At 38.9% G+C, this 20,689-nt stretch overlaps 2 pseudogenes; both read right to left on the reverse strand.

Moving 5' to 3' along the window:
- Positions 1–6,122: 6,122 nt before the first annotated feature.
- On the reverse strand, positions 6,123–7,113 carry LOC138848089 (high mobility group protein B2 pseudogene; annotated as a pseudogene).
- Positions 7,114–19,689: 12,576 nt separating this feature from the next.
- On the reverse strand, positions 19,690–19,757 carry LOC138848092 (U6 spliceosomal RNA; annotated as a pseudogene).
- Between the last annotated feature and the right edge of the window lie 932 nt (positions 19,758–20,689).

The raw sequence follows: 20,689 nt of genomic DNA on the forward strand, positions 1-20,689 counted from the left end.
TTGAGGTTCTTGGCCCATCTCTTAAGTGGGTTGTTGGTTTTGTTTTTGTGGAGTTTCTTGATCTCTTTGTAGATTCTGGTTATTAACCCTTTATCTGTTGCATAGTTTGCAAATATTTTTTCCCATTCTGTCGGTTGTCTCTTCACTCTCCTGACTGTTTCTTTTGCAGTACAGAAACTTCTCAATTTGATGCAATCCCAATAGTTGATTTTGGCTTTGACTGTCTGTGCCTCCCGGGTCTTTTCCAGAAATTCTTTGCCTGTGCCAATATCTTGAAGGGTTTCTCCAATGTTCTCTAATAACTTAATGGTGTCAGGACGTAGATTTAGGTCTTTAATCCACGTTGAGTGGATTTTTGTGTAAGGTGTAAGGTAGGGGTCTTGCTTCATGCTTCTGCACGTGGAAATCCAGTTTTCCCAGCACCATTTATTGAATAGACTGTCCTTGCTCCAGGAATTAGTTTTAGATCCTTGATCAAATATAAGTTGGCTGTAGGTGTTTGGATTGATTTCTGGTGTTTCAATTCTGTTCCATTGGTCTATCCATCTGTTTCTGTACCAGTACCATGCTGTTTTGATTACAACTGCCCTGTAGTATGTCCTGAAGTCTGGTATTGTGATGCCTCCGGCTTTGTTTTTGTTGTACAAGATTGCTTTAGCTATTCGAGGTCTCTTGTGCCTCCATATGAATTTCAGCATCATTTTTTCTAGATCTGCGAAGAATGTCTTTGGTATCTTGATTGGGATTGCATTGAATGTATAAATTGCTTTTGGGAGAATGGACATTTTGATGATGTTGATTCTTCCAATCCATGAGCATGGAAGATTTTTCCATTTTTTGGTATCCTCTTCTATTTCTTTCTTTAAGGTTTTGTAATTTTCATCGTAGAGATCTTTAACGTCCTTGGTTAAGTTTATTCCAAGGTATTTGATTGTTTTTGTAGCTATTGTGAATGGGATTGATCTTAGCAGTCCTTTCTCAGTCATGGCATTACTTGTGTATACAAAGGCTGTTGATTTTTGTGCATTGATTTTATATCCTGCCACTTTGCCAAACTCCTCTATGAGTTCCAATAGTCTCTTAGTAGAGTTCTTTGGATCCTTTAAGTACAGAATCATGTCGTCTGCAAAGAGGGATAGTTTGACTTCTTCCTTCTTGATTTGTATTCCTTTGATTTCTTTTTCTTGTCTGATGGCTCTGGCTAAAACTTCCAGAACTATGTTAAATAGCAGTGGTGAGAGTGGGCATCCCTGCCTGGTGCCAGATTTCAGTGGAAATGCTTCCAACTTTTCCCCATTCAATAGGATGCTGGCTGTGGGTTTTTTATAAATTGCTTTGATTATATTGAGGAATGTTCCTTCTATACCCAATTTGCTTAGAGTTTTCATCATGAAAGGGTGTTGAATTTTATCAAATGCTTTCTCTGCATCAATTGAGATAACCATATGGTTTTTCTTCTGCAGTCTGTTAATGTGGTGAATCACATTGATTGATTTGCGAATGTTGAACCATCCCTGCATACCAGGGATGAATCCCACTTGGTCTGGGTGGATGATTTTCCTGATGTGTTGTTGTATTCTATTGGCCAGAATTTTATTGAGGATTTTTGCATCTATGTTCATCAGGGATATTGGTCTGTAATTCTCTTTCAGTGCTGCATCTTTCTCTGGCTTAGGGATTAAGGTGATGCTGGCTTCATAGAAAGAATTTGGGAGGATTCCCTCTTCTTCGATTGTTCTGAATAGTTTGAGAAGAAATGGGATTAGTTCTTCTTTAAATGTCTGGTAGAATTCAGCAGTGAATCCATCTGGTCCTGGGCTTTTCTTTGTTGGGAGGGCCTTTATTACTGTTTCAATTTCTGTTTCAGTTATGGGTCTATTTAGGTTTTCGATGTCTTCATGGTTCAATTTTGGTAGATTGCATGTGTCCAGGAATCTATCCATTTCTGATAGGTTTTCCTGTTTGCTGGCATACAGGTCCTTGTAGTAATTTCTGATGATTCTTTTTTATTTCTGTGGTGTCTGTTGTTACGTTTCCTTTTTCATCTCTGATTTTATTGATTTGGGTCTTTTCTCTTCTTTTTTTTAGTTAGTTGGGCCAATGGGGTGTCAATTTTGTTTATTTTTTCAAAAAACCAGCTTCTCGCTTGGCTGATTTTTTGTAATGTTTTTTTTGGATTCAATCCTGTTAATTTCTTCTCTGGTTTTAATTATTTCTCTTCTCCTTCTAGATTTGGGTTTGGTTTGCTGCAGTTTTTCTAGGTCCTTGAGGTGCGCTGAAAGCTCATTTATTTGGTACCTTTCCAATTTCTTGATGTAGGCACCTATTGCTATAAATTTGCCTCTCAATACTGCTTTTGCTGTATCCCATAAGTTTTGATATGTTGTGTTGTTGTCTTCATTTACTTCCAGAAAGTTTTTGATTTCTCTTTTGATTTCTTGAATGACCCAGTGTTCATTCAGGAGCATGTTGTTCAGTCTCCATGTGTTTGCATACTTTCTGGGGTTTCCTGAGTTGCTAATTTCCAGCTTCATCCCACTGTGGTCTGAGAAGCTGCATGGTATGATTCTAATTCTTTTAAATTTGCTGAGACTTGCTTTATGGCCTAGTATGTGATCAATCTTAGAGAAGGTTCCATGCGCTGCTGAGAAGAATGTGAAGTCTGTAGATGTAGGGTTGAAAGTTCTGTAGATATCTGTTAGATCCATTTGGACAATAGTGTCAATTAAATCTGCTGTTTCCTTGTTGATCTTCTGTCCAGATGATCTGTCTATTTCTGAGAGTGGAGTATTGAAGTCCCCCAGTACTATTGTATTGGAATCTAAATCTCCCTTTAAGTCCCTTAACATATCTTTTAAATAGACCGGTGCCCTGTAATTAGGTGCATATACATTTATAATAGTTACATCTTCCTGTTGAATTGAACCCTTAATCATTATATAGTGTCCCTCTTTGTCTCTCTTAACAGTTTTTGTATTAAAGTTTATTTTGTCTGATATTAATATGGCTACACCTGCTTTTTTTTTGGTTTCTGTTGGCATGGAATATCTTTTTCCAACCTTTCACTTTCAGTCTGCATGCCTCTTTGTTAGAGAGATGTGTTTCTTGTAGGCAACAAATAGTTGGGTTGTGTTCTGTGAGCCAGTCAGCCAAACGGTGTCTTTTAACTGAAGAATTCAGACCGTTAATGTTCACTGTGACAATTGATACGTAGTGACTTTGCCCTGCCATTTTCCCGGAAATATTTTCTAGTATATGCTTTGAGCTTCCCATGCTCTTTTACTGGTAGGTGTTCTTCCTTTCCCTTCTTTCATATTGATGGCCGTGTTTCTGTGTTTCTGAGTGTAGCACATCTTTAAGTATCTTTTGCAGGGCCGGACGAGTGGCCACAAAGTCTTTCAATTTCTGTTTGCTATGAAAGGTCTTTATTTCACCTTCATTCACAAATGAGAGCTTGGCAGGATATAATATTCTGGGCTGGCAATTTTTCTCTCTTAGCACCTATGCTATGTCTCGCCATTCCCTCCTAGCTTGTAGGGTTTCTGATGAGAAGTCAGCTGTGAGTCTGATTGGAGATCCTCTGAGAGTAATCTGACGTTTCTCTCTTGCACATTTTAGGATCTTTTCTTTATGTTTCACTGTGGTAAGTTTAATTACCACGTGTCGTGGTGAGGATCTCTTTTGGTCATGTTTATTGGGGGTTCTATGAGCTTCCTATACTAGGATATCTCTGTCCTTCTCCAAACCTGGAAAGTTCTCTGCTAGTATCTCACTAAAAAGGCCTTCCAATCCTTTCTCTCTCTCCATGCCTTCAGGAACTCCTAGAACTCGAATGTTGTTTTTTTTAATAGTATCCTGTAGATTCCCAACAATATTTTTTAGGTTTCTAATTCCCTCTTCTTTTCTTTGGTTTGACTGTATGTTTTCCTGTGCTCTATCTTCTAAGTCCGATATTCTCTCTTCTGCTTCACCCATTCTGTTTTTAAGGCTTTCTAATGTGTTTGTCATTTGATCTATTGAGCTCTTCATTTCATTTTGATTTCTCTTGACTATTACACTTTCCTGTTCTACTAGTTTCTGAGTTTCATTTTGACTCTTCCTTAAAATTTCATTTTCACGAGAGAGATTTTCAATCTTGTCCATTAAGGATTTCTGTAGTTCAAGGATTTGCTTTTGAAAACTTCTAAATGTTCTTATCATAAATTTTTTGAAATCCGTATCTTGCATTTCTTCTATCTCATCATCTTCATACTCTTGGCTTGGGGTGTTTTGCTTATTTGGAGGCATCATAGTGTCATCGTTGATCTTGCTCCCTCTATTTCTGTGTTTGTTACTCGGCATAGTTAATTCTTCTTGTGTCACTGTGCGTTTTTTTTCTTTTTTTTTTTTTTTATACTGTGTCCGTGTTAAGTGGACTGCCTGCTGTTGGAGGAGCCTTGGAGGCTTGAGATGGGTGCGGCCTGAGAGCTCTGCCTGGTTCTTCCTGGTTAAGGGTGTGCAAAGGTGACACCCTCAGGTTATGCGTGGTAAATCTCTCTCTTTTTATTTATTTATTTATTTTATTTATTCAGGGGGTAAGTAACACCGCAGGGCAGGGCTGTGCAGAATTGATGGTATTTAGCTTCCAGTCTTTGGCTCCTCTGGACTCCCACTGGGTTGGCTAGGCTACTGAATTGTAGTGACTCAGTTCCTTAACTCTCCCCCATTGATATGTAAATCCAAAGAGGAGGCCTGCTCTTTGTCTCTTGGGAATTCTTCAAGCCTTGCAGCCTTGTAACCTTTGCAAGGTTAGGGGGAAGAGAAACCCCAAAGCTTTTTTTTTTCCTTCTTTCCGGTAGTGAGTTTGCTGCACTTTCCGGCCCCCCTCTAGATTCTGACCCCCGTTTCCCCACCAATGTCTCGGGTTATTGAGCTCACCTCCCCTTCCAGCGCTGATGTGTGGACTCGGAGCCCTGAGCGTCCCAAGTCTCCCCGCTGTTGTCTGTGTGGCATGCACTCCCCTTGGAGCACTGTCGCGCAGACCCTGGGGCTTCTGCGTCTGGGTCCCGCGACTTGGCTTCCGCGCGGTGGGCGACCTTGTTCTCCCAGTAGGTCCTCCGATTCACGCCTGCTCCATCCAGAAGGGTTTCCCCTGTATCTTTGTGGGGAATCAAGGCAGGACTGCCTGTTGCTCAGCCACCTACACCCACACCTGAGCAGTTTCTGGACCACTTCCCGCTTGCGAGGTCTCAGGCTTCCTCTTCTCCCATTAGGAAAGTATTAAGGATTCTTTACTTCCATGTAGACTCTGCCCTCTAATGGTGAACAGGGTCCTCTAAACCCACTTGTTGCACAAATGAAAACCCAAGCATTGTCTTCTCCCACAGATGGAGTCTGCTATTGGTTTTGATTTACATTTCCCTAATGGCTAGTGATATTGGGCATGTTCATCTATGTCTTGACAATTGAGATTTCTTCTTCTGAGAAACATCTATTCTGATCATTGCCCATTTCTTACGTGTACATTTTGCTTCTTGTTTGGAGTTTTTCCAGTTCTATATATGTATGTTCTGGCTATCAATCTTTTGTCATAGTCAGAGTTTTCAATGTTTCCTGCCATTCCGTCCATTGTATCTTCACTCTGTTGATTACTTTGTTGTGAAGATGTATCTTAATTTGATATGCTCAAATTTGTATATTTTATTTTTGTTACTTGTGCTTTTGGAATCTTATGCAAACTGTTGTCTCTGCTAATGTTTTACAGTTTCTCATATGTTTACTTAGGTTTTGGGTTTTTTTTTAACATACATAATTTTATTACAAAATTTTTTTTAAAAAAACAACACAGAATGCAACATCCTAACAAAAAATCCAAATTTACAAATGATACTAATTCCTACAACTTTGCTGCGCTACCATACACAAGTCAAGAAATTAAAGAAACCATTAAATATTTAGGAACATTCAACATCAGAAGCTTTAAAATCTAACTGTATGTAGTAGCCCCTCAAAAAGCTACAACCTGCATTTTTTAAAAAAAGTATTTTCTCTACAAAGAATCTTATCAGCTATACAAAAATCTGTACAGTTTTTTTATACTGAAGCTAATATTGAGCTGCACTTGAGTTCACATTCTTAGCAAAACAACTGCCTGAGCACACACGCACACTCCACACTCATCATTACAGGATAGCCATTTATTCTTCATCTTCATCCTCTTCCTCATCATCTTCATCTTCTTCTTCTTCCTCTTCTTCCTCCACATCTTCAGGTTCATTCTTCTTGTTTGAGCCTGTGGGCCTACCAGGGCCCTTCTTTCCCGCTTCACTTTTGCCCTTGGCACGGTATGCAGCAATATCCTTTTCATATTTCTCCTTTAGCTTAGCTGCTTTCTGTTCATATGGTTGTTTATCTTTGGCTGAGTGTTCAGACCGCATCTCACCCAATTTTTTTGCAGTGTCCCCAATGGACAGGCCAGGGTGTTCACTTTTGATCTTTGGGCGATGTTCAGAGCAAAAGAGAAAGAAGGCAGATGGTGGTCTTTTAGGAGCATTGGGATCCTTTTTCTTTCCCTTCTTATCACCCTTGGGAGGAACGTAATTTTTCATCTCCCTGTCATAACGAGCTTTTTCACTTTTTGCCATATCTTCAAACTTGGACTTTTCCTTTGCAGACATGGTCTTCCATCTCTCCGAGCATTTCTTAGAGAATTCTGCGAAATTGACCGAAGAGTCAGGGTGTTTCTTCTTGTGCTCTTCCCGGCACGTCTGCATGAAGAAGGCATAGGAGGACATTTTGCCCCTTGGCTTGTTGGGGTCTCCTTTACCCATGACGACGGAACGGCGGCCACCTGGTGTGAGTTGTTCCTCAGACTCCCGCAGAGCGGCCAGATCCGACGGCATTGCTTCCTTCCCTCAGCTCCGGCATGAACTCAGGATGTGAGGGCGATCTGGCTGCGACATCTGTCACCCCATTGATCGCCAGGGTTGATTCGGCTGATCTGGCTGGCTAGGCGGGTGTCCCCTTCCTCCCTCACCACTCCATGTGCGTCCCTCCTGAAGCTGCGTGCTGGGTCGAAGAGGACGACCTTCCCCGCTAGAGGAGGACCGGTCTTCAGTCAAGGGTATACGAGTAGCTGCGCTCCCCTGCTAGAACCTCAAAACAAGCTCTCAAGGTTTTGGTTTTATATTTAGACTTTTAATTAACCTTGAGTTGCTTTTACATAGTGTATGAGGTGTTGGGGTATCTTTTCAGGATTCTACATATGGATAATCACTTTCCTTTAAACCATTTGCTAAGGGGATTCTTCTTTCTCCTGTTTGTTTTCTTTCCTTTATTAAATAGGGGTTGGCTGTAGAAAAGTCAGTTTATTTCAGCTGCCTATTTTTTCCATTGAACTATGTGTCTGTTTTTCCAACAGTGCTAACACTGCTTCTATTTTTATTTTTTTTTAAGATTTCTTTATTTGAAAGGCCAGATGCTTCTTCCAAGTCTCTCATGTGGGTGCCAGCACCCAAGAACATGGTCCATCTTCCACCAATTTCCCAGGTGCATTAGTAGGGAGCTGGATTGGAAGTGGAGAACCTGGTCTTCGAGCAACAACATATGGGATACATGCACAGCAGGACAAGGCATTAACCTACTACACCACAGCATCAAACCCTTCCTTATTTACTTCTGCTGTGATCTTTCATTATTCACTTTTCTACTGCCCCACAACTTGACTCATTCCTGTTTTTTTTTTTTTTTTCTGGGTCCTGGAGGATGGTAGTAGGTTGATTCTGGGATATCTTTTTTATGTTAGTAGGTACTTGGTAATCTAAAATCATAGTTTTTACTTTCTATATTTCTCTGTTAATCACGAGGACCTTCTAGATGACAGCAGAAAATGCTAGCAGAAATGAGGATATATTAATTTGCTAAGAAAATACCACAGAGAATATGATTTAAATCATGGAATTTTACTTCTCAGAGTTGTAGAGCTTGAAAATATCAGATCAAGGTGCTAATAGGCTCGATTTTTCCAGAAGCCCTTCTCTGATGTGACAGACACATCTATCATTTGATCTGCTTAAAAGCACTTTCTTCAGGTAGAGTTGTGTTGGTGGTGAGCACTTCAGTGTTTGAGTTTTAGGGAGGCACATTTCAGTCCACAACAGCAAAGGGGCCCTGTGGTCTACTTCAATGACAGCCATCTCTGTGGAGGATAGAAAGTTTGAAATCAGCATTAGGATTTCTCACATTATTACTGTCAGTGCTATCTCCATCTAATGTGCATTCATGTACACACAAACAAAACTACCTGTACACATAAACACATTCAACAGTGGAAATGCCTGATGGTTGTGTACAGATAACATCAATATAATAATCCATAAGATGGCCTATTAGCAGACATTAAAAGAGAATTAGAAAGAATGACAACAAAATCTGCAGTTACCTATATTTATGTCTATATGTATGATATTCAGTATTTATAGTTGCTAAAAGATGAATACTGATGTGTGGGAATAAAAGCTAAACCTTACCTTGCAATATTGCAGCCTAGTCTACATGAAAGATGTCTTCCTAAAACCTTTCCCTGGGCCCACTCTGTGGCATAGTAGATTAAGCATCCACCTGCAGCACCAACATCCCACATGGGCACCAGTTTGAGTCCCTGCTCCTGCACTTCCAATCCAGCTCTTTGCTAATGGCCTAGGAATGCAGTGGAATATGCCCTGAGTGCTTGGGCCCCTGCACCCATGTGAGAGACCTGGAGGAAGCTGCTGACTCCTGGCTTCTGGCACCTGGCTTCAGATCGGCCCAGCTCCAGCCATTCTGGCCATTTAGGGGTGAACCAGTGGATAGCAGACCTCTCTTTCTCTTCCTCTCTATATCTGTCACTCTGCCTCACAATAAATAAATACATTTTTTAAAAACTTTTCCCTTTTTAAATTTCTTAATTGTTTTAAAGATTTATTTATTTATTTATTTACAAGTCGAGTTACAGACAGAGAGGAGAACCAGAGAGAAAGAGGGAGGTCTTCCATCTGATGTTCACTCCCTAATTGATTGCAACTGCCATAGCTGTGCTGATCCGATGCCAGGAGCCAGGAGCTAGTTCCAGGTCTCCCAGATCGGTACAGGGGCCCAAGGACTTGGGCCATCTTCTACTACTTTCCCAGTCCATAGCAGAGAGCAGGATCAGAAGTGGAGCAGCTGAGTATTGAACCAGCCCCCATATGGGATGCTGGAGCTTCAGACGAGGGTGTTAACCTGCTCCACCACAGCACCAGTCCAACATTTTAAATTTCTGATACTCTAAAGTAGCAAAGGACTGCATTACATCTAGGAAAGATGTATTTAAAAATTATAAATCTAGTGCATTTTAGCAGAAGTCCTAACAAATACTTCTGATTTTCTCAACATTATGTATAAATAAATGATAGAATGAGTCATTGTCAGATTAATAGAAGGAGTTTGAGAGGATTGTCTCTCTTTCAATTGTGTTGAATAGTTTGAGAAGCATTAGTTCTTTAAAAGACTTGTAGAATTCAATAGTGAGGCTGTCTGATCCTGGGCTTTTCCTTGTTGGGAGGGTCTTTATTACTCATCCAATCTCTGTCTTGGTTTTTGATTTGTTTAGCTTTTCTATGTGTCTTCATGACTCAATTTTGGTATATTGTGTATGTCCAGGAATCTGTTGATTTTTCCTCTAGGTTTTCCAATTTGTTAACCATCACAACAGATGCCCGCATCATATATTGCAGTGCTAATCTGAGTTTTGGGTACTCCACTTCCAAATCAGTTTCATGTTAATATCCCTGGGAAGCAATGGATAATAGCTCAAATTCTTTCCTTCTTGTCATCTAATTTGGAGAACTGTAACCTCAATGGGGACTTGAAACCTGGTCTTGCACAGTGGTAGCCATATAGAAAGTGAACCAGCAGATGGGAGATCTCTCTGCTTCTCTTTCCTTCTCTCTTTGTCTCTGTGTCTCTCTGCCATTTTTTATCATATTAAAATATTTAATTACTTATTTGAAAGAGTTACAGAGAGAGGGAGAGACAGAAATCTTCCACCACCTAATTCATTTTTGAGATGACTTTAATAGCCAGAGTGTGGCCAGGTTGAAGCCAGGAGCTTTTCCTCCGATGTGCGTGGCAGCATCCCAGCCACTTGGGCCAACTTTCCCTGCTTTTTCAGTCCATTGGTAAGGAGCTGGATCAGAAATGGAATAGCTGGTACTTGAACTGGTGCACGTAGAGGATGCCAATGTAACAGATAGCAACTTTGTCCACTGCACCACAACCACCAGCTCCTCTTTCTGCCTTTCCAATAAATAAATCTTTTGAAAAAGAATTTAAGGTAGTAAAAGTAATCATGACTGAGCAATGACAAATTTATTGAAGTGATCGACTTTCTTAAAGGTCTATTTATGAATTTGAAAGGCAGCACTAGAAAGAGAGAGTGGGAGAGATGGATCTTCCTCCTGGTTTGTTCGCTCCTCAAATGGCTGCAGTGACTGTGGCTAGGCCAGACTGATATCAGGAGCCAGGGGCTTCTTCCAGGTCTCTCACATGGGTGCAGGAGCCCCAATATTTGAGTCACCCTGTGCTGCTTTTCCAGACACATTAGCAGGGAACTGGATCCGTTTGGAGCATTAATGTCTATGATACTCTCCTTGCAGTTGAAGGATTTAGAATCCATTTCAATTATGGGTGGGCCAAGTACAACAGCTCCCAATTGTCCAAGGTTTGGATTAGATGGGTTCTGAGAAATTTTGTTAAAATAGTTATTAATCATAACTCTCAGTTTAAGCTTTTCTTACCAAATTTTCATGTTTGCTGATGTTTATATCTATGGGAAAATTGGGTCTCTGGATTGCAACCAATGAAAGCATCCAGACTAACAGTAATAAGGTCAACAGTCAGCAGAATGATGTCCAGCTGAACTGAAATAGCTTTTCTTATTTGGTAGAGGGGTTACCTCCTGCATTATACTGACATACTGACATAGACAGTAGATATTGGAGCCTGTCTCTTCTGCCAAATGGAGAATGCCGCATTTTGATCCATCATATATATATTTATATATTATAATATATATTATATATTTCTATACATAATATAGAATTACATATAATTATCATAAATATATAATATATAATTATATATAAATATTATATATGAATTTATTTATATATAAATATATAATTATTTCTGATCCAGCTCCATACCAATGGATTGAAAAACCAGTGAAAGATGGTCCAAGTGTCTGGGTTGCTGCCACACACATTGGAGGAGGAGCTCCTGGCTTCAACCTGGCCACATTCTGGCTATTGAAGTCATCTCAATAATATATATATATGATATATATAATAGTTATAATAAATTATATAATATTATCTGTTTATAATTATTATATATTATATAATATATGATAAAGCATAATATATTTTATATATGAATATATTTATATACATAAATATATATAAATAAATGTAAATATATATATATATATATAGAATTTATTTACGTATTTGACAGGTGTACTTACAGACAGTGAGAGGAAGAGACAGAGAGAAAGGTCTTCCATATGCTCATTTACTCCCCTAATGACTGCAATGTCTGCAGCTGGGCCAATCTGAGCTAGGAGCTTCCAGGTCTCCCACATTTTGGCAGGGACCAAAGCACTTGGAACAGCTTCTACTGCTTTCCCAGGCTATTGCAGAGAGCTGGATGGGAAAAGGAGAAATGGGGACTAGAACTGGTGCTCATATGGGGTGCCAGCACTGCAGGTAAAGGATTACACCACTGCACCACAGTGCTGGCCCCAGTCTATCCTTTATTAAGGAGATCTCAGTAATCATGTTCAGGTATTGCTGTCCTATATTCATGGCCAAAGTCCTAGCAGGCAACATGGTTTGGAGAATCGTAAGCACAAGGTGTGTAGGAGACTTCATTTCTCATACAGCACAGTTAATAACAAGGTTCCAAGAGGGGAAATTACTTGCATCATAGTCTTTGAGAACTAATGGACATCACAGGTGATCTAAAGAATTTAGAAGGTTTGTGAGCCCCTAGAGTGAAAAAGTCACTGGGAGCACAAGGACAGTGCCTAGAGTTTATTTTGATGGATTTTAGCCCCTTTCATTGGAGGGAGGCCCGAAGAAGCTGGACTGATTAGTAAACCTCAGAAGTGTCTTTTCAATGTGAAGGCAAACTGAGACTGAGGGGTTTTTGGAAAAACGTTGAACAAAAGACATTTCCCACACGTGGTTAAGACACATCATTTATCTACTGATTTTCATCAGATCTGTTAACATTAGGTATAAGGTACAGTGGACATGGTGGATGGCATATAGCAATATGATTTTAGTAATATATCATGAGGTGCTTTTTTTAAATGGATTTAGCAGGTAAAATTGGGCTACCTAATGGGATGTAGCTGGAATAATCACCTTTTTGTTAAATAAATCTGAGGTAATAAATGTTAGTGTATGAAGACATTGAGTTTTCTTTTATTGGGCCTTCTTGGTTATTTTAATCTGGGATCTGCAAATTCTCATTTTCTTTATTTTATTCCTCATCATGTCGGACCAACTCTGCTGCTTTGGGGATTTTTTTAGTACATCTGATATTTGGAAATTTAGACAATAGTATAGTTAAAATGAGATGTACCAAGTAAAGTATTTATTTTTATTCTGATACATATTTTGGAATTCTTCTAAAATTCCTATTGAGTATCCTTGTTAAATTTAGTTGCATCCCAGGTTAAGACTTAGTGGAGGCAGGCTCCATGGCTCAATAAGCTAATCCTCCACCTGCGGTGCAGGCACACCAAGTTCTAGTCCTGCTGGGAGAGCCAGATTCTGTCCCAGTTGCTCCACTTCCAGTCCAGCTCTCTGCTATGGCCCAGGAGTGCAATGGAGGATGGCCAAAGTGCTTGGGCCCCGTACCTGCATGGGAGACCAGGAGGAAGCACTTGGCTCCTGGCTTTGGATCAGCGCCATGTGCCAGCTGCAGCACACTGGCCGCAGCGGTCACTAGGGGGTAAACCAACAGAAAAAGGAAGACCTTTCTCTCTGTCTCTCTCACTGTCCACTCTGCCTGTCAAAATAAAAAATAATTTTTATAAAAAGACTTATTGGAGCCACTTTAGTGATTACACCCATGAAACTTTGTTAATAAATGCAAATAGAACCTGGGAAAATTGATGTATATCTTATGCTGTAGAGACTTAAGATTGAACATCTTTTTTATCTTTTTTAATTATATAATTTAAAAACAAATTTTAGATTTTTTTTTTTTACTTTACTAAGTCACAGCTCTGGCCCCATTAATATGACTTAACAATGTTTTTTCCTCTCAGACTTATCTCTATTGTTTCAGTTAACTGCATGCCTTTTCTTTACATTCAGATTCCCTCAGCTGTCAAAGCTTATTCATCTTAATTCTGTTGTTCCTATTTCCCTCCCTTTTATTCTGTCCCTAGGCTAATTGAGATCATGATTCTCCATTCCTTCTGTGTGGTGTCACAGTAGGCTTGAAGTGTTCTTTTTCTCTTCTGATTTCTAAAGAAAGAAATTATGTATTCCCCCAGTTTAGATATTTTAATAATGCACTCTAAAACAAAGGTTAAATGTTCTTAATTTGACAAGAATTTTCGGGGCCAGTGGTGTGGCATAGTGGGTAGAGCCACCACTTGCAGTGCTGGCATCTCATATGGATCCAGATCTCTGCTATAGCCTGGGAAAGCAGTAGAAGATGGCCCAAGTCCTGGGCCCCTGCACCCATGTGGGAGACCTGGAAGAAGCTCCTTGCTCCTGGCTTTGGATTGGCACAACTCTGGCCATTGCAGCCAACTGGGGAGAGAACCAGTGAATGGAAGACCCCTCTCTCTTCTCTGCCTCTCTCTGTGCAACTCTGACTTTCAAATAAATAAATAAATCTTTAAAAAAAGATTTTTTTCTAATTTTAGATTTGTTCTACTTCATTGCCACTTCAGGGTGTGTGTAAGGAGTGCATATCCAGTTTTTCTATTTTGGAATTTGGGGATTTTGTATTAGCTCTGCTGTGTATTCATTTTTCTTGAGCATTGGTGATATCTTCTCCTTAGTTGTATTAAGAGAGAGAGCAATAGCCCTCATGTCTTTTTAGGTAAGTAAGACATATTAAAAACAGAGCATTCAGTATACATTCATAGTAGTTTGACTTGTTCAATTGATTTACGTGACCTCCCTTGGACATTCTTGGTCTCTGCTGTACAACTTTCTCTACTCATTAATTCTTTGATATTCTCAAATCCAGAAAATGAATGACTCAACAGCTGTGTTCCTGCATTTGCTGGGATTCAGGGTAAGAAGCAAAGTGGAGGTGTTCAGGAATCTAAAGTTACATGCTACATAGCAAAGCACATCATTTCCTATACAAAGTGACTGGGAAATCCAGAATCTTTTGCACACATATTGGATCCTGAACTATTACTGACCTATTCAGTAAGATTTTAATGTATTTATTTTCTGTGTGTGTGTTTGTATTTCTAAATAAACTCTGCTGGGCTACTTAACATTAACATGTATTGCAGAATTCTTTCATCAGTTTTTACTTTTAAAAAGTTTCTCTTTCAGTTTTATGGGAGAGGGTAGAAGTTTCCTGCTATGTAACTGAAAATTCATTCATTCATTAAAGTTAAAAATATTTGTTGCAAATTGGTAGAATACTATTAATTCTCATGTGATTTACATGAAACTAAATACATTCTCTATTTTGTTTTGCTTAAAATTTCCGCATGTGTGGACTTCTTTTTTCCTTCTTGCCCCAAATCCCTTTTTGTATTGGGATGGCAAATGGGTTTTACACTGGAGAAAACATGTTATTTTGGCAAAGAAGTACTTAGCGTTCCTGCTTCAAGTATTCAAATATTGCATTGGAAATCAGTATATTTGTTTACTGTACAAATGTCCTTCATACAATTTTGTAATCTTCTGGGATGGGAGAGGAAGCAGGAAATAGGAGGATTATGGGTGGGAGGGATGTTTTGGGGGAGGGGAAGCCACTGTAATCCAAAAGCTGTACTTTGGAAATTTATATTTATTTAAAAAATTAAACAATTTTGTAATCTTCATCTTCCTTTTTATTTCATCCTTTTTTTAAAAAAATTCATTTATTTTACTTGAAAATCAGAGTTACACAGAGAAGGAGAGAGAGAGAGAGAGAGCAGTCTTCCAACTGCTGGTTCACTCCCCATTTGGCCACAATGGCTGGAGCTCTGCCAATCCAAAGCCAGGAGCCAGCAGCTTCTTTTGGGTCTCCTATGCAGGTGCAGGAGCCCAAGGGCCTGGGCCATCCTCTACTGCTGGATAGTAAGTCTTACTTGCCTAAAAAGATGGATAGTAATTTGAGTAGCCAGGACTTGAACTGGCACCCAATTGGAATGTCAGCACTGCAAGCCACAGCTCTACTTGCTACTCCACAGCATCAGCCCCCTAAATTCTTATGAGTATTGCTACACGATTGGAATTTATAATTGATAATGCTGAACAATTGAAACTGTCTTATTTACAATTGTAGGACTGGATATGGCAGTTCTACTTGAAGTAAAGTATGTAGCCTGCTTATTGTATGATTTTCGGAAAAGCATGTATTTATATATAACAGCAGATCTGTTAATCATTTAAAAGTGAATTGTCATGATTACCCAGATGTAAAGAATGCAATATGTGCTAATGAGTTAGCAGTCACAGACATTTAGAATTAGAGGGATTTTAGAACTTTTTCAATACTGCAGTTTTTATGAAAAACTAATAATTTTTTTTATTTGACAGGTAGAGTTATATACAGTGAGAAATCAGAAAGGCCTTCCTTCCATTGGTTCAGTCCCCAGATGGCTGCCACAGTTGGAGCTGTGCCCATCCAAAGCCAGGAGTCAGGTGCTTTCTCCTGGTCTCCCATCCGGGTGCAGGGCCCAAGCACTTGGGCCATCCTCTACTGCCTTCCCGGGCCATAGCAGAAAGCTGGACTGAAAGAGGAGCAACCAGGACTAGAACACTTTGCCCATAAGGGATACCAGCACCACAGGTGGAGAATTAACCAAGTGAGCCACGGCGCTGGCCCCCGATAAATTTACTCTTAACAAAATATCAAAATATCTTATTTAGTATAAAGTTAGTAGTGAAAAGAGACTACCTTGTTGAACACAGAAATTTGAGATTATATTTCTTGGTATTAATTTGCATCTTAAGGCTTATTGCCTAGTTTATTTCAATATTTCAATCTAATATTACTAATAATATCTTGTACTTAGTGGTTCACTGTGTGCCAGACAATATTCTTTTGATTTTTTAAAAGATTTATTTATTTATTTATTTGGAAGTCCGAGTTACACAGATAGTGAACAAGAGGAAGAGAGAGAGTTCCTCCATCTGCTTTTTCACTCCCCAGATGACCTAAAAGGTCAGAGATATGCCAATCTGAAACCAGGAGCCAGGACCTCTTCAGGGTCTCCCATGCAGATTCAGGGGCCCAAGGACTTGGGCCAACTTCCTACTGCTCTCCCAGGCTATAGCAGACAGCTGAATGGAAAATGGAGCAGCCTGGACTTGAACCGGCCTCCATATGGGATGCCCCCACTGCATGCAGTGGCTTTACTAGCTACACCACAGCACTGGCCTCAAGACAATGCTCTAAAATGATGCATTAATTATTCCCAAATATTGAAAAGTGGCATGGTACACATTTGAATGTGTTGTTTTGTACTAGTTGTAGAAAGAGTTTAAAATATATTTAGATTTAAAAATGTAAGCTTTGATCTAAAGGTTTACTTTCCCTTAAGGTGCCTGTTTGGAAACTGAGAGATCATTGAAGTCTCAAGATAGAGTACAACTGATCTTATCCAAGCCTCCTTTATCACATGAGGATGCTAAATGCCAAGCCCAGAGAAGTAAAGTGAATTGTTCAAGGTCACATAGGTAAGTTGTGGCAGGGATAATTCTGTATTAGCATTAGGTATCCTGATACATAGGCCACTGTTCTGTCAATTTTGTACTCCTTCTGGAGTTAAAGATTCTAAGTTGTGGAAAATTGAATTTGGAAATTTAGTGGTTGCTATGTTGTTATGGTGAGAAATTTCTGTGTATAGCTATGAGTTGCTTAAATTTTATTCAATATATTTTTCTAGTATGTTTGCTATTTATTTGAAATGTATAACAAATAGCTTCATCTATTTGCCAAAAGAATTTTTTAAAGATTTATTTATATTATTTGAAAGTCAGAATTACACAGAGAGAGAAGGAGAGGCAGAGAGAGTGGTCTTCCATTCACTGGTTCACTCCACAGTTGGCCTCCATGGCTGCAGCTGTGCTGACTGGAAGGCAGGAACCAGGAGCCTCTTCCTGGTCTCCTATGCAGTTGCAGGGGCCCAAGGACTTGTACCATTTTATAGTGTTTCCCAGGCCATAGCAGAGAGCTGGATAGGAAGTGGAGCAGCCAGGTCTTGAACTGATGCCCCTATGGAATACCAGCACTGCAGGTGGCAGCCTCACCCACTATGCCACAGTGCCAGCCCTTGCCAAAAGAATTTATAGAAGCTATTCCATATATACACTTCACAATTATTTAGTTACTTGACATGAACTATCCCTGCATATTTGAAAATTTTGAATGGTATCACTTGGGTTTTAAGAATGTTATATTTTAGGTCTCTTAATATTTTTAGTGATGATGTTTTAAAGGCCCTTCCTGTTTTATGAAAAATGATAAGGATTTTGTTTTACAATGGCCATAGTATTACTACTTAAAGCAATAGATTAAATAACACTTTTAAACAAAGTCATTTAATACTAAATTCTAACACACTGGTATATTTTAAAGTGAGAAACTGGATTTCTTTCAGATATTCTAAAGAAGAATGATAATCAAAATTGAAGACATCTACAGTTTTTAATCACTTGTTTTAAATATTGGTCATAATGGTCCAATTTTGAGTTTAATTTTAATTAGCTTTTAAATGATTCAATATGTTTTATAGAAAAAATTCGGAGAACATAATTATATACTCAACCTCCCTCCCTTCTTTTTCCTTCTTTGTCATTTTTTTTAGCTTATGAAATGACATTTTCAGTTTACATTACATTAAAAACGGTTGTTGAATCAAGGGACAAGTTTAACAGGCAAAAAGCAAAAAGATCGTAATTTAGAGGGAATACAGACAATGGCTCTAAACAATATTTGAATATCACATCTAAACAATATTTGAATAAATTGATAAATATTTTAATTTCTCCTACTAAAATGCTCAAAGTCTTTAATTATTTATCAAATATTAGTGCAAAATTATGGATTTAAATGATCCCAAAAAGTGATGAATTTTTGTGTAATAAAGTCCAATTTTTGTCAAGGCTTTTTGACAGTCTCACAGAAAACTTATGTTTGTGAATGGGAAGAATAATACCAAAATATCCATACTACCAAAAGCAATTTGCAAATTCAATGCAATCCCAATCAACATACCAACAATGTTCTCAGAGCTAGAAAAAATGATGCTAAAATTCACATAGAAACATGAGAGATGCTTAACATCTAAAGCAATATTATAAAGCAAAAAAAAGCTGGAGACATCACACCATATTTTAAGACATATTACAGGGGTCAGCACTATGACAAAGCAGGTAAAGTCACCGTCTGCAGTGCTGGCATCTCATATGGGTGCCAGTATGTTTCCCAGCTGCTCCACTTCGTATACCCCTCTCTGGTATAGCCTGAGAAAAAAGTAGAAAATGGCCAAAGTCTTTGGGCCCCTGCACCTGCATAGAGACCTGGAAGAAGCTCCTGACACTTGGATTCAGATCAACAGAGCTCCGGCCATTGTGGCCATTTGGGGAGTAAACCAGTGGATGGAAGACCTCTCTCTCTCTCTGCCTCTACCTCTCTGTAACTCTGCCTTTCAAATAAATATACTGCAAAAAAAAAAAAAAAGAAGAAGAAGTGTTAGCACTGATATAATAACAGACACATAGTTCAATGGAAAAGACTTGGTAGCATAGAAATAAACCCAAATTTCTACCAGCAACTCATATTTAACAAAGGAACTAAAATGAACTGGAGAAAGAAGAATCTCTTTCACAAGTGGTGCAGAGGAACTTGATTATCCATATGTAGAAGCCTGAAAAGAGACTCCAACATCTCTTACACTATGTGAAAGTGAACTCACAGTGAATTAAAATGTAATCATAAGACCCAAACCCAAGTAAACATAGGGAAACTCTAAATATTGTCAACACACAATAGCTTTTGGGTAAGATTCCAATAGCAATAGTCACAAAAATAAAAACAGAGACATTTGAGTATATCCAACTAAGATACTTCTTCACAACAAAGTAAACATCAGAGTGTAGATACAATGAACAGATGGCAGGAAAAATTAAAACTCTGAATGTTTACAGATTTCCAGAACATTTACATGAATTGGAAAAACTCCAAAAAATACAGTGAAGAAACAGGCAAGGATCTGAATAGACATTTCTCAGAAGAAATGTACATGGTCAAAACATGTGAATATGCCCGATGTCACTAGCCATTATGTAAATATAAATCAGAACACCATATCAGTCTCCAACACCTGTGGGAGAATACAACACTCAGGTGTTTGTGTGTGCAGCAAGTGGGTTTAGAGGACCCTGTTCACCTCTGGAGAGCAGAGTCTACAGGGAGGTAAAGAAACCTTACTGCGCAGGGGCATGCTAATCTTCTCTGTATCGTTCCAATTTTAGTATATGTGCTGCCGAAGCGAGCACATGTGCTGCCGAAGCGAGAAAGAGATGAAAAGAATTTATCTCAACTAGCCACTAATATTCAAGAAACAAGGTCTTCAGGAAAGCCAACTCAACTGACATTTTCATGTCATTGTTAAATAAAGGAAAAATTATCTAGGTTCAGCAATACGTAGTTTATAAGAGAAAGACTACAGAGTAATTTCCTTGGCATAGAAATAACTTTGTCTTTTTTTTTTTATCCATGAGGGCTTGCTATCACCACCACACACCCACATCCCATATACAAATGCCTGGCTTGAGTGGTAGCTTCTCTGCTTTGAGGCAAGTTTCTGCTAGTGTGCACCCTGGGAGGAGACGGAGGATGGCAGAAGTGCTTGGGTCCCTGCACCCAAATGGGACATCCAGAATGAATTCCCAGTTCCTGGTTTTGGCTTGGTCAAGCTTTGGCTATTGCAAGTGTCTGGGGAGTGAAGCAGTGGTTCCCTCTTCCTGTCACTCTGCCTTTCAAATCAATAACTGTTGTTGGTAATGACTAATAATGATATTCACTGATTGTCAAATTTTGAATCTATTAATTATAGACAATTTCTCTTTGTATTTTTAAACTTTCATAATGTTCTGTAGCCAATTTCATCACTAGAAATAAAAACTTTTCCTCAAAAAAAAAAAAAAAGAAACCTTACTGCTTTCCTAATGTGCTTATTAAGTTCTTGACCAGCGCCTGTTAGTCTTGCCACAAACTTTCTAGTCTTACTACTTTCCTTCTTCTTCTTCTTCTCTGTGACTTGTAAAATAGTATACATTCTATATACTGTGGATACTTTTGATTTATTTTATTCCTTCGGTCTCCTATGAAGTTCCTCCACAAAAGCACAGCCCTCAAAATATTCATTCATTTATGCAGTCTGCAGATTTCATGAGCTACTAAATTCCAAGTAGTATGTTAAAGGCAA

This window comes from Oryctolagus cuniculus, unplaced genomic scaffold (assembly GCF_964237555.1).
Source record: "Oryctolagus cuniculus unplaced genomic scaffold, mOryCun1.1 SCAFFOLD_59, whole genome shotgun sequence".
Classification (NCBI taxonomy): Eukaryota; Metazoa; Chordata; class Mammalia; order Lagomorpha; family Leporidae; genus Oryctolagus; species Oryctolagus cuniculus.